Genomic DNA, 9,894 nt, shown 5'->3' with positions numbered 1-9,894 from the left:
GGAAACACAATGTTCAAGGAAATAAGGATTTTACTCATCAGGTCACCAATATTTTGATTTGGTTCACCTAAAGGATGGGAGAATTGTTAATATCTTGGATGGTGAGAATCTGTGATGAAGGGGCCACAGGAGTACGGATAGATAACATAGGTTGCTTTAAATTCATATGTGTTAGTCAGAATCCTGTTGTACAGCAAGCTTTTAGGGAACACCATATGCTAGGAGGTTACAATAGGACCAATCTAACAGCTTTAGTGGTGGATGGATGTAACAGACAATGTGCTACTGACTCTATATGGCCTAGTGGAGATAGATCCTGGTCTTTGCTTAGGGACTGGATGAGAAAAGTTGAGGAGGCAATGAAAACTGCAATTATGACCAGAAACATCAAGGTTTATTATGATACCCCCTTAGCAGTTTCTTATAGAAAAATAATAGTGAAGACAGTGCCTCCTGCTTATAAGCACTTAATTCTGACTCTACTAATTGGGGTGATACAGCACCATCTTTCAGAGATACTGGATAACATTTCACAGGGCATGGGGAAAAGAGAAATTTCCTTGAGCAAGGAGTAAATTGTCAGCGATTTCGAAGTCAGAATAACAAGGAAAGAATTGTTTACTGCTCTATTGAGAGCAGGGGTGGATTTTGGAAGAATAGATGATATTCCAACTAATGAGCTATATAACATGTACCTAGAAGAGGGGCTTAATATTGGACAGAATACAGAAGTAAGAACTGCTCCTCCAGAATCCTTGTATCCAAGTTTGTCACGCCTTCAGGGAGAATAGGAAATTGGCCAAACCACAGCTCAAATTAAAGAAATACACAGACGGGATTACAGACCCCATATCAGTTTGACTATATATTGAAAAAATGGATCAAATACTGTAAGTAGGGTGTTAATAGATACTGGGGCAGAGGCCCCCCTTCTATATGGAAACCCTGAAAAGTTTAAACATGGAGCTCCTATTGCCAGGATAGGACTGGGTGGGGCTGAAACATCAGCCAGACAAGTCAAACTAATGATGAAAATTGGATAATTAACTAATAAAGAATATACCGTGGAGGCAGAGCCAAGATGGCACTATGAAAGGAAGGTACTATAGGAGCTCTCTCATAAATTCTGTCAGATATGTCTAAAAAAGTGAATCTGAGCAGATTTGAGAGAGTTAGAAGCTACTAGTAGAGCAAGAGGGGCAGGAGTGCCAGGCACCAGCAAGGGCACCAGACTAAACCAACTGGGAACAGCAGAGGAATCCAGTCATTGTGCCAGTCTATAAGAGAACTGGGCAAGAGAAACACTGGAGCAGGAACAGGCCCAGGGCAGAAGTACCAGCTAAGGCCACGATCAAGCCCCAGGCCTCTCAGCCCAGGATGGGAATTTTTCAGAGCCATGGGATACAGCAGTGCAGAGCCTGCAGCTGCGGGAACAGCTAGCCTGGATGCCTCCAACTCACAGTCTAAAGGTTTGAAACTCACCTTCTTGAACTCATGGCATCCATGATGGCCAGGTAAAATGACTCTCATCCCTCCCTTGAATAAACCCAGACAATACTACCTCAGGAGAAACAGAGGAGCCAGAAGGGGGACTTCAGTAGCACAAGAAGTTGGGGAGAGAGACATTCTTGTGGGGGTAGAAGGAGACTAGTGCAGGAAAAGAGGTGTCCCAGCAGCCCTCACCTCAGCAGAACAATGAGAGTAACTGAGCCCCAAGGTGGGGAGCTAACAAATGTCAATTCCAGGACCCCCAATGTGGCTTTGAAGAGCCATGAGAAGTGGCAGATATCAGCACAGACAACAGCTGAGACTACCAATGCTGTAGAGCAGTTCTGGGGAAGAGGAGACTACTAGCAGCCAGACCAGCCCTCCCCCACATCTCATGAAACCAGAGGCCATAACACATAAAGCCAGATCCCAACACAAGAAACTTGAGACAGAGCCTCTTGAGCCCCAGAAGCAGAGATCCACTTTAGAAACCAGGAGGGAAAAAAAACACCATGAAAAAGCACACTAAGAAGCTTTCAAAGACCATTGGTTCCTATTACAGAGACAAGGAAGATCAAAATGCCAATTCAGAAGAGGACAGCATGGACACTATACCCACATCTGAAACCTCAAAAGGGAAAGTGAACTAGTCTCCAGACCAGAAAGCATTCCTGGAAGAACTGGAGGAGGACTTTAAAAACCAAATTAGGGAGGTAAAAGAAAAAATGCAAAAAAAAATCACTAATGAAAACAAATCTTTAAAAAGTAAAATTGGTGAAATGGTTAAGGAGAATCAGAATATAAATGGAGAAAATGTCTCATTGAAAAATAAAATTGAGAGGAGGCAGGGGTGAAGCCAATATGGTGCTGTGAAAGGAAGGAACTATCAGAGTTCTCTCACAAATTCTGTCAGATAAATATAAAAAAGTGAATCTGAGCAGATTTGAGAGAGCTAGAAGCCACTAGTAGACTGAGGGGGGTAGGAGCGCTGGCACATGGATAGGCACCAGACCAAACCAACTGGGAATGGCAGAGGAATCCAGCAGGCACGCCGGCCTGGGAGAGCACTGGGTGAGTGAAACGCGGTAGCAGGAACAGGCCCAGAGTGGAAGTACTGGCTATGGCTGCCAGCGAGCCCAGGACAGGAGTCTGTCTGTTGGAGCACAGAACCTGTGGCCTTGGAAGCAGATAGCCCTTTGGCCTCAAACCTCAGGCAAAAGCAAGGGGACCAGACCAAACCAACCAGCAACAGCAGAGGAATCCAGCCAGCACACAGGTCTGGGAGATCCCTGGGTGAGCACAATGCTGAAGCAGGAACAGACCCAGGGCAGAAGAACCGACTATGGCCTGCAATCGAGCCCCAGGCTTCTCAGCCCAGGTCCAGAGTCTTTCAGAGCACAGAGCCTGCAGCCGCAGGAGCAGCCAGCCTGGAGACCATCAACCCACAGTCTAAAGGTTTGAAATTCACCTTTTTGGACTCCTGGTAGCCAGGATATACAGGTAAAATGGCTTGTATTCCTCTCTTGAATAAACTCAGAAAATAAAGCCTCAGGAGAAAGAGAGGAGCCAGAAGGGGGGCTTCAGCAGTGAGAAAAGTGGAGGAGAGGGCCCTTCCTGTGGGTGGTGGCAGGAGACTAGCTCAGGAAGAGAGGGGTCTCAGCAGCCTTCACCTTAGCAGAACAACGAGAGTAACTGAGCCCCAGGGGGTGGAGTTAACTAACATCAATGCCAGGACCCCAGATTTGGCTTTGCACAGCCAGGGGAAGTGGCAACCACCAACACAGACACAAGCTGAGACCACCACTGCTGCAGAGCAGTCCTAGGGAAGAGGAGACTACCAGCAACCCCCACACCTCACAAAACCAGAGGCCATAGCACATAGAGCTAGATCCCAACACAAGAAACTTGGGACAGAGCCCCCTGAGGCTCAGAAGCAGAGATCCACTTCAGAAACCAGGAGGGGAAAAAATACACCACGAAAAAGAATTGTAAGAAGCTTTCAAAGACAGTTGACTCATATTATGGAGACAGGGAAAACCAAATTACCAATTCAGAAGAGGACAGCATGGACACTACACCCACATCTGAAACCTCAAAAGGGAAAGTGAACTGGTATCCAGACCAAAAAGCATTCCTGGAAGAACTCAAGGAGGACTTTAAAAACCAAATTAGGGAAGTACAAGAAAAATGGAAAAAATGGAAAAAAATTCATTGAGGAAAACAAATTGTTAAAAGGTAAAATCAGGGAATTGGTTAAGGAAAATCAGAATATAAACAGAGAAAATGTCTCATTGAAAAGTAAAATCAACCAAATGGAAGAGGAGATAGAGCAGACAAAGGAAGAAAACAAAACATTAAAAATTAGAATTGGGCAAGTAGAAGCTAATGACTCTATGAGACATCAAGAATCAGTCAAACAAAATCTAAAAAATGAAAAAATAGAAGAAAATTTGAAATATCTGATTGGAAAAACAACCAACCTGGAAAATAGATCCAGGAGAGACAATCTAAGAATTATTGGTCTACCTGAAAGCTATGATGAAAAAAAGAAACTGGACAGTATCTTCCATGAAATCCTTAAAGAAAATTGCCCGGAGGTCCTACAACCAGAGGATAAAACTGTCATCGAAAGAATGCATCGATCACCCCCAGAAAAAGATCTCAAATTGAAAACTCCAAGAAACATTACAGTCAAATTCCAGAACTACAAGGTCAAGGAGAAAATATTGCAAGCAGCTAGAAAGAAACAATTCAAATATCAGGGAAATACAGTCAAGATCGCACAGGATCTTTCAGCTTCTACATTAAATGATAGGAGAAATTGGAATATGATATTCCGAAGGGCAAAGGACCTGGGACTACAACCAAGGATCAACTACCCAGCAAAATTGAGCATAATTTTCCAGGCAAGGAGATGGACATTTAATGAAATAAGGGAATTCCAGACCTTCCTGATGAAAAGGCCAGAACTCAATGGAAAATTTGATCTCTAAATACCAAACTCGAGAGACATAAAAAGGTAAATGGGAGAAAAAAACCCTAGTTAATCAATAAGGCTAATTAATTACATCCTTATATAGAATGATTTTGTTTTATATATGTTTGATATTTATATAGGTCAATCTAGAGAACAGTATATTTATTATGACAATGAAAGGGGTATTCATAGACTGTGGATGTCATTATAAAATAACCCATATAATGATAAAAATATAATTTTAGAGATATAAAGGTATGGTTCTGGGAGAAGAGGTAAGGAGGTAGTAGAAAAGGGTAAATTACATCACATGAAGAGGCACAAAAACATATTGTAGTAGAGAGAAAGAAGGGGGGGGGGCAGAGCAGTATCTGAGCTTCACTCTCATCAGATTTGGCTCAAGAAGGGAATAAAATAACCTGAGAAGTGTAGAAATCTAACTTGTTCTACAGCCAGTAGGAGGGGAAAAGGGGAAAAAAGGTAGGGGGGTGGTCAAAAGGGTGGGAAGAAGTAGCAAGTGGGAAATGGGAAGATGAGGAAGGGGAATCAAGAGGGAGGGTAAGCTGAGGAAGGCAGCATTCAAAAGCAAAATTTTGTTGAGGAATGGTAAGGGAAAGGGAGAAATAAAAGCATAAACGGGGGAAATAGAATGGAGAAAAAGGCACAGATAGTAATCATAACTGTGAATGTGAATGGGATGAATTCTCCCATAAAACAAATGAATAGCACAGTGGATTAAAAACCATAATCGTATGATATGCTGTATACAAGAAACACATTTGAAATAGAGGGATACACACAGGATAAAGGTAAAAGGCTGGAGTAGAATATACTGTGCTTCAGCTAAAGTAAAAGAAGTTGCAATCCTAATCTCAGACAAAGCAAAAGCAAATAGAGATCAAATTAAAAAAGATAAGGAAGGACACTACATCCTGCTAAAAGGCACCATAAACAATGAAGCAATATCATTGTTTAACATATACGCCCTAAGTGGTATGTCATGCAAATTCTTAGAGGAGAGGTTAAGAGAGTTACAGGAAGAAGTAGACAGCAAAGCCATAATATTGGGAGACCTCAACCTCCCCCTCACTGAACTTGATAAATCTAACCTCAAAATAAACGAGAAAGGAGTTAAGGAGGTGAACAGAACCTTAGAAAAAGCAGATATGATAGATCTCAGGAGAAAACTGAATGGGGATAAAAAGGAATAACTTTTTTCTCAGTGGTACATGGCACATGCTCAAAAATGGACCATGTACTAGGGCATAAAAACCTCACAATCCAGTGCAGAAGGGCAGAAAAGCATCCTTTTCAGATCATGATACAACAAAAATTATTTGTTATAAAGAACCAGGGAAAATAAGCTAAAAATTAATTGGAAACAAAATAATCTAATTCTAAAGAATGAATGGGCGAAAGGACAAATCATAGAAATAGTAGCTTCATTCAACAGAATGACAATAATGAGACAACATACCAAAACTTATGAGATGCAATAAAAGCAGTTCTTAGGGGGAGTTTTAGATCTCTAAATGCTGACATGAATAAAATAGAGTAAAAAGGAGATCAATGAATTGGGCATGCAGCTGAAAAACTAGAAAAAAAATTGAAAATCCCCAATTAAATACCAAATTAGAAATACTGAAAATAAAAGGAGAGATTAATAAAATTGAAATCAAGAAAATATTGAATTAATAAAAACAAGAGCTGGTTTTATGAAAAAAATAAAATCGATAAACCTTTGGTCAATTTGATTTAAAAAAAGGAAAAAGAAAATCAAATTACCAGTATCAAAAATGAAAAGGGTGAATTCACCTCTAATGAAGAGGAAATTAAAACAATGATTAGGAATTATTTTGCCCAATTGTATGCCCATAAATTTGACAACCTTAGAGATATGGATGAATACCTACAAAAATAAAAATTGCCCTGGTCAACAGAAGAGGAAGTCAAATACCTAAATAACCACATCTCAGAAAAAGAAATTGAGCAAGTCATCAATGAACTCCCTAGGAAAAAATCTCCAGGGCCAGATGGTTTTACATGTGAATTTTATCAAATATTTAAAGAACAATTAATTCCTATACTTTATAGACTATTTGGAAAAATAGGTGGAGTCCTACCAAATTCTTTTTATGACACAAATATGGTACTAATACCCAAACCAGGATGAGTCAAAACAGAGAAAGAAAATTATAGACCTATTTCCCTAATGAATATTGATGCAAAAATTTTAAATAAAATATTAGCAAAAAGATTGCAGAAACTTATCAGGAGAATAATACACTACACCCAGGTAGGATTCATTCCAGGGATGCAAGGCTGGTTAAATATTAGGAAAACTATTAGCATAATTGATAATATCAATAACAAAACTAGCAGAAACCATATGATCATCTCAATAGATGCAGAAAAAGCCTTTGACAAAATACAACACCCATTTCTATTAAAACACTATAAAGCATAGGAATAAATAGAACCTTCCTTAAAATTATAAATAGAATCTACCTAAAACCATCCACAAGCATTATTTGTAATGGGGATAAGCTAGATGCATTCCCAATAAGATCAGGGGAGAAAAAAGGATGTCCATTATTACCTCTACTATTGAATTTGGTACTAGAAACGTTAGTAGTAGCAATAACAGAAGAAAAAGAAATTGAAGGAATTAGAATAAGCAAAGCAGAAACTAAATTATCACTTTTTGCAGATGATGTGATGATTCACTTAGAAAATCCTAGAGAATCAAGTGAAAAACTACTTGAAATAATAAACAACTTTAGCAAAGCTGTAGGATATAAAATAAGCCCACATAAATCCTCGGCATCCCTATACATTACTAACAAAGCCCAACAGCAAGAGATAGAAAGAGAAATTCCATTTAAAGTTACTGTAGACACTATAAAATATTTGGGTGTCTGCATGACAAGACAAATCCAGGGCCTATATGAACATAATTATGAAACACTTCACACAAAGTCAGATCTAAATAAATGGAAAAAAACATCAGTTGCTTGTGGAGAAGCCAAGCTAATATAATAAAAATGACAATTTTACCTAAATTAATGTACTTATTCAGTGCCATACCAATCAAACAACCAAAACATTATTTTACAGAGCTGGATAAAATAATAACAAAATTATCATCTGGAAGAACAAGAGGTGCAGAATACCTAGGGAATTAATGAAAAGAAATGCTATGGAACGTGGCCTAGCAACAGCAGATATAAAATTTTACTGTAATGCAGCAGTTATCAAAACTACTTGGTACTGGCTAAGAAAGAGAGGTGTGGATTCGTGGAATAGATTAGGTACACAAGACACAGTAGTCAACAACTATAGCAATCTACTTTGATAAACCCAAAGAATCCAGCTTCTGGGCTAAGAATTCACTATTTCAGAAAAACTGCTGGATAATTGGAAAATGGTAGGGCAGAAAGTGGGCATAGACCAATATCTTACACCATATACCAAAATAAAGTCCAAATGGGTTCATGACTTAGGAATAAAGGCTGATACTATAACCAATTTGGGTAACTAGGGAATAGTTTACCTATCAGATTTATGGAAAAGAAAAGAATTCATGTCACAAGAAGACATAGAGATCATTACGAAATGCAAAATGGATAATTTTGATTATGTTAAATTGAAAAGTTTTTATATAAACAAAGCCAATGCAACAAAGATTAGGAGGGAAGCAGAAAATTGGGAGAAAATCTTTACAACTCGTGTCTCTGGTAAAGGCCTCATCTCTAAAATATACAAGGAACTGAGACAAATTTATGGAAATACAAGTCATTCCCCAACTGAGAAGTGGTCAAAGGATATAAACAGTCAGTTTTCAGAGGAGGAAATTAAAGATATCTATAGGCATATGAAAAAATGCTCTAAATCACTACTGATTAGAAAAATGCAAATCAAAACAACTCTTAGGTACCACATCTCTCCTGTTAGATTGGCTAAAATGACAAATGAAAATGATAAATGTTGGAGAGGATGTGGGAAAATTGGAACACTGTTACATTGCTGGTAGAGTTGTGAACTGATTCAGCCATTTTGGAGAGCAATTTGGAAATATGTACAAAGTGCTATAAAAATGTGCATAGCCTTTGACCCAGCAATACCAGTTCTAGGGCTGTATCCCAAAGAGGTCACACAAGTGGGAAAAGGACCCATATGTACAAACATATTTATAGCGGCTATTTTTGTAGTAGCAAAGAACTGGAAATTAAAGGGATGCCCATCAATTGGGGAATGGCTTAATGAGTCATGGTATATGAATGTAATGGAATACTATTGTGCTATAAGAAATGGGGAAGATATGGATTTTATAATAACCAGGCAAAACCTACATGATATAATGCTGAGTGAGCGGAGCAGAACTGGGAGAACATTATACCCAACCACAGATCTATTGATTCTGTGATGACTAACCTTGATAGACCTGGCTCTTCTCAGCAATATGAGGTTTAAAGACAACTCCAAAGGACTCATGATGGAGAGAGCTATCTACATCCAGAGAAAAAACTGTGGAGTCTGAAAGCAGATTGAGGCAAACTATTTGCTCTCCTTTTTCCTTTTTTCCTCTTTTGTTTGTTTTTTTTTTTGGTGTTATTTCTTCTTTCTTATGATTCATTCCATCGGTCATAAGTCTTCTTTACAACCTCACTATAGTATAAATAAGTTTCATGCAAAGTTATATGTAGAAGATCTATTGGATTCCATGCTGTCTTGGGGAGGAGGGGTAAAGGGGGAAGAAAATCTGGAACTCAAAATCCTGCGGAACTGAGTGTTGTAAACTAAAACTTAAAAATCCTAATTTAATAAAAAAAAAGACTATTCCATGGTAATTGTACCAATTCCTGAATACATCATTGGAATACAAATACTGTGATTTATGACTCTAAATTTACCTGAGGGGAGATACCAATTTGCAGTAAGGAAGATATGAAATAATTCCTATATGTTTATTGGGAAATATAATATGGGCTCAATCACTTTACCTGAACCTTCTGAGGTAGTTACTGTAAAGTAGTATCATTTGCCAGGTGGGAAACATGAAATTATCAATACTATAAAGGAATGTGTTGAGGCACGATTGTTAATCCCTCCAACCACTTGATGGAATAATCTTTTCTGGACAGTCTGAAAGTTAGATGGGACGTGTGGAACGGCAGTAGATTATAGACAATTGAATAAGCTGACTCTTCCCTTGTACGCTGCTGTTCCAGATACCAGTAACTTAATAAAAGTTTCTAGAAATATGATGGGACTTGGTATGTGGTTATTGATTTAGCCAATGCTTTCTTTACTATCCCAATAGATTTCAAACAGTGGGACCAGTTTGCTTTATCTTATGGTAGTACATCAAGCTATCAAAACAGAACAAGGAGGACACTGTCATATATTCACTGATTCATGAGCAATAA

This window comes from Trichosurus vulpecula, chromosome 5, assembly GCF_011100635.1.
Source record: "Trichosurus vulpecula isolate mTriVul1 chromosome 5, mTriVul1.pri, whole genome shotgun sequence".
Lineage (NCBI taxonomy): Eukaryota > Metazoa > Chordata > Mammalia > Diprotodontia > Phalangeridae > Trichosurus > Trichosurus vulpecula.
Note: the sequence above shows the minus strand (reverse complement) of the source record.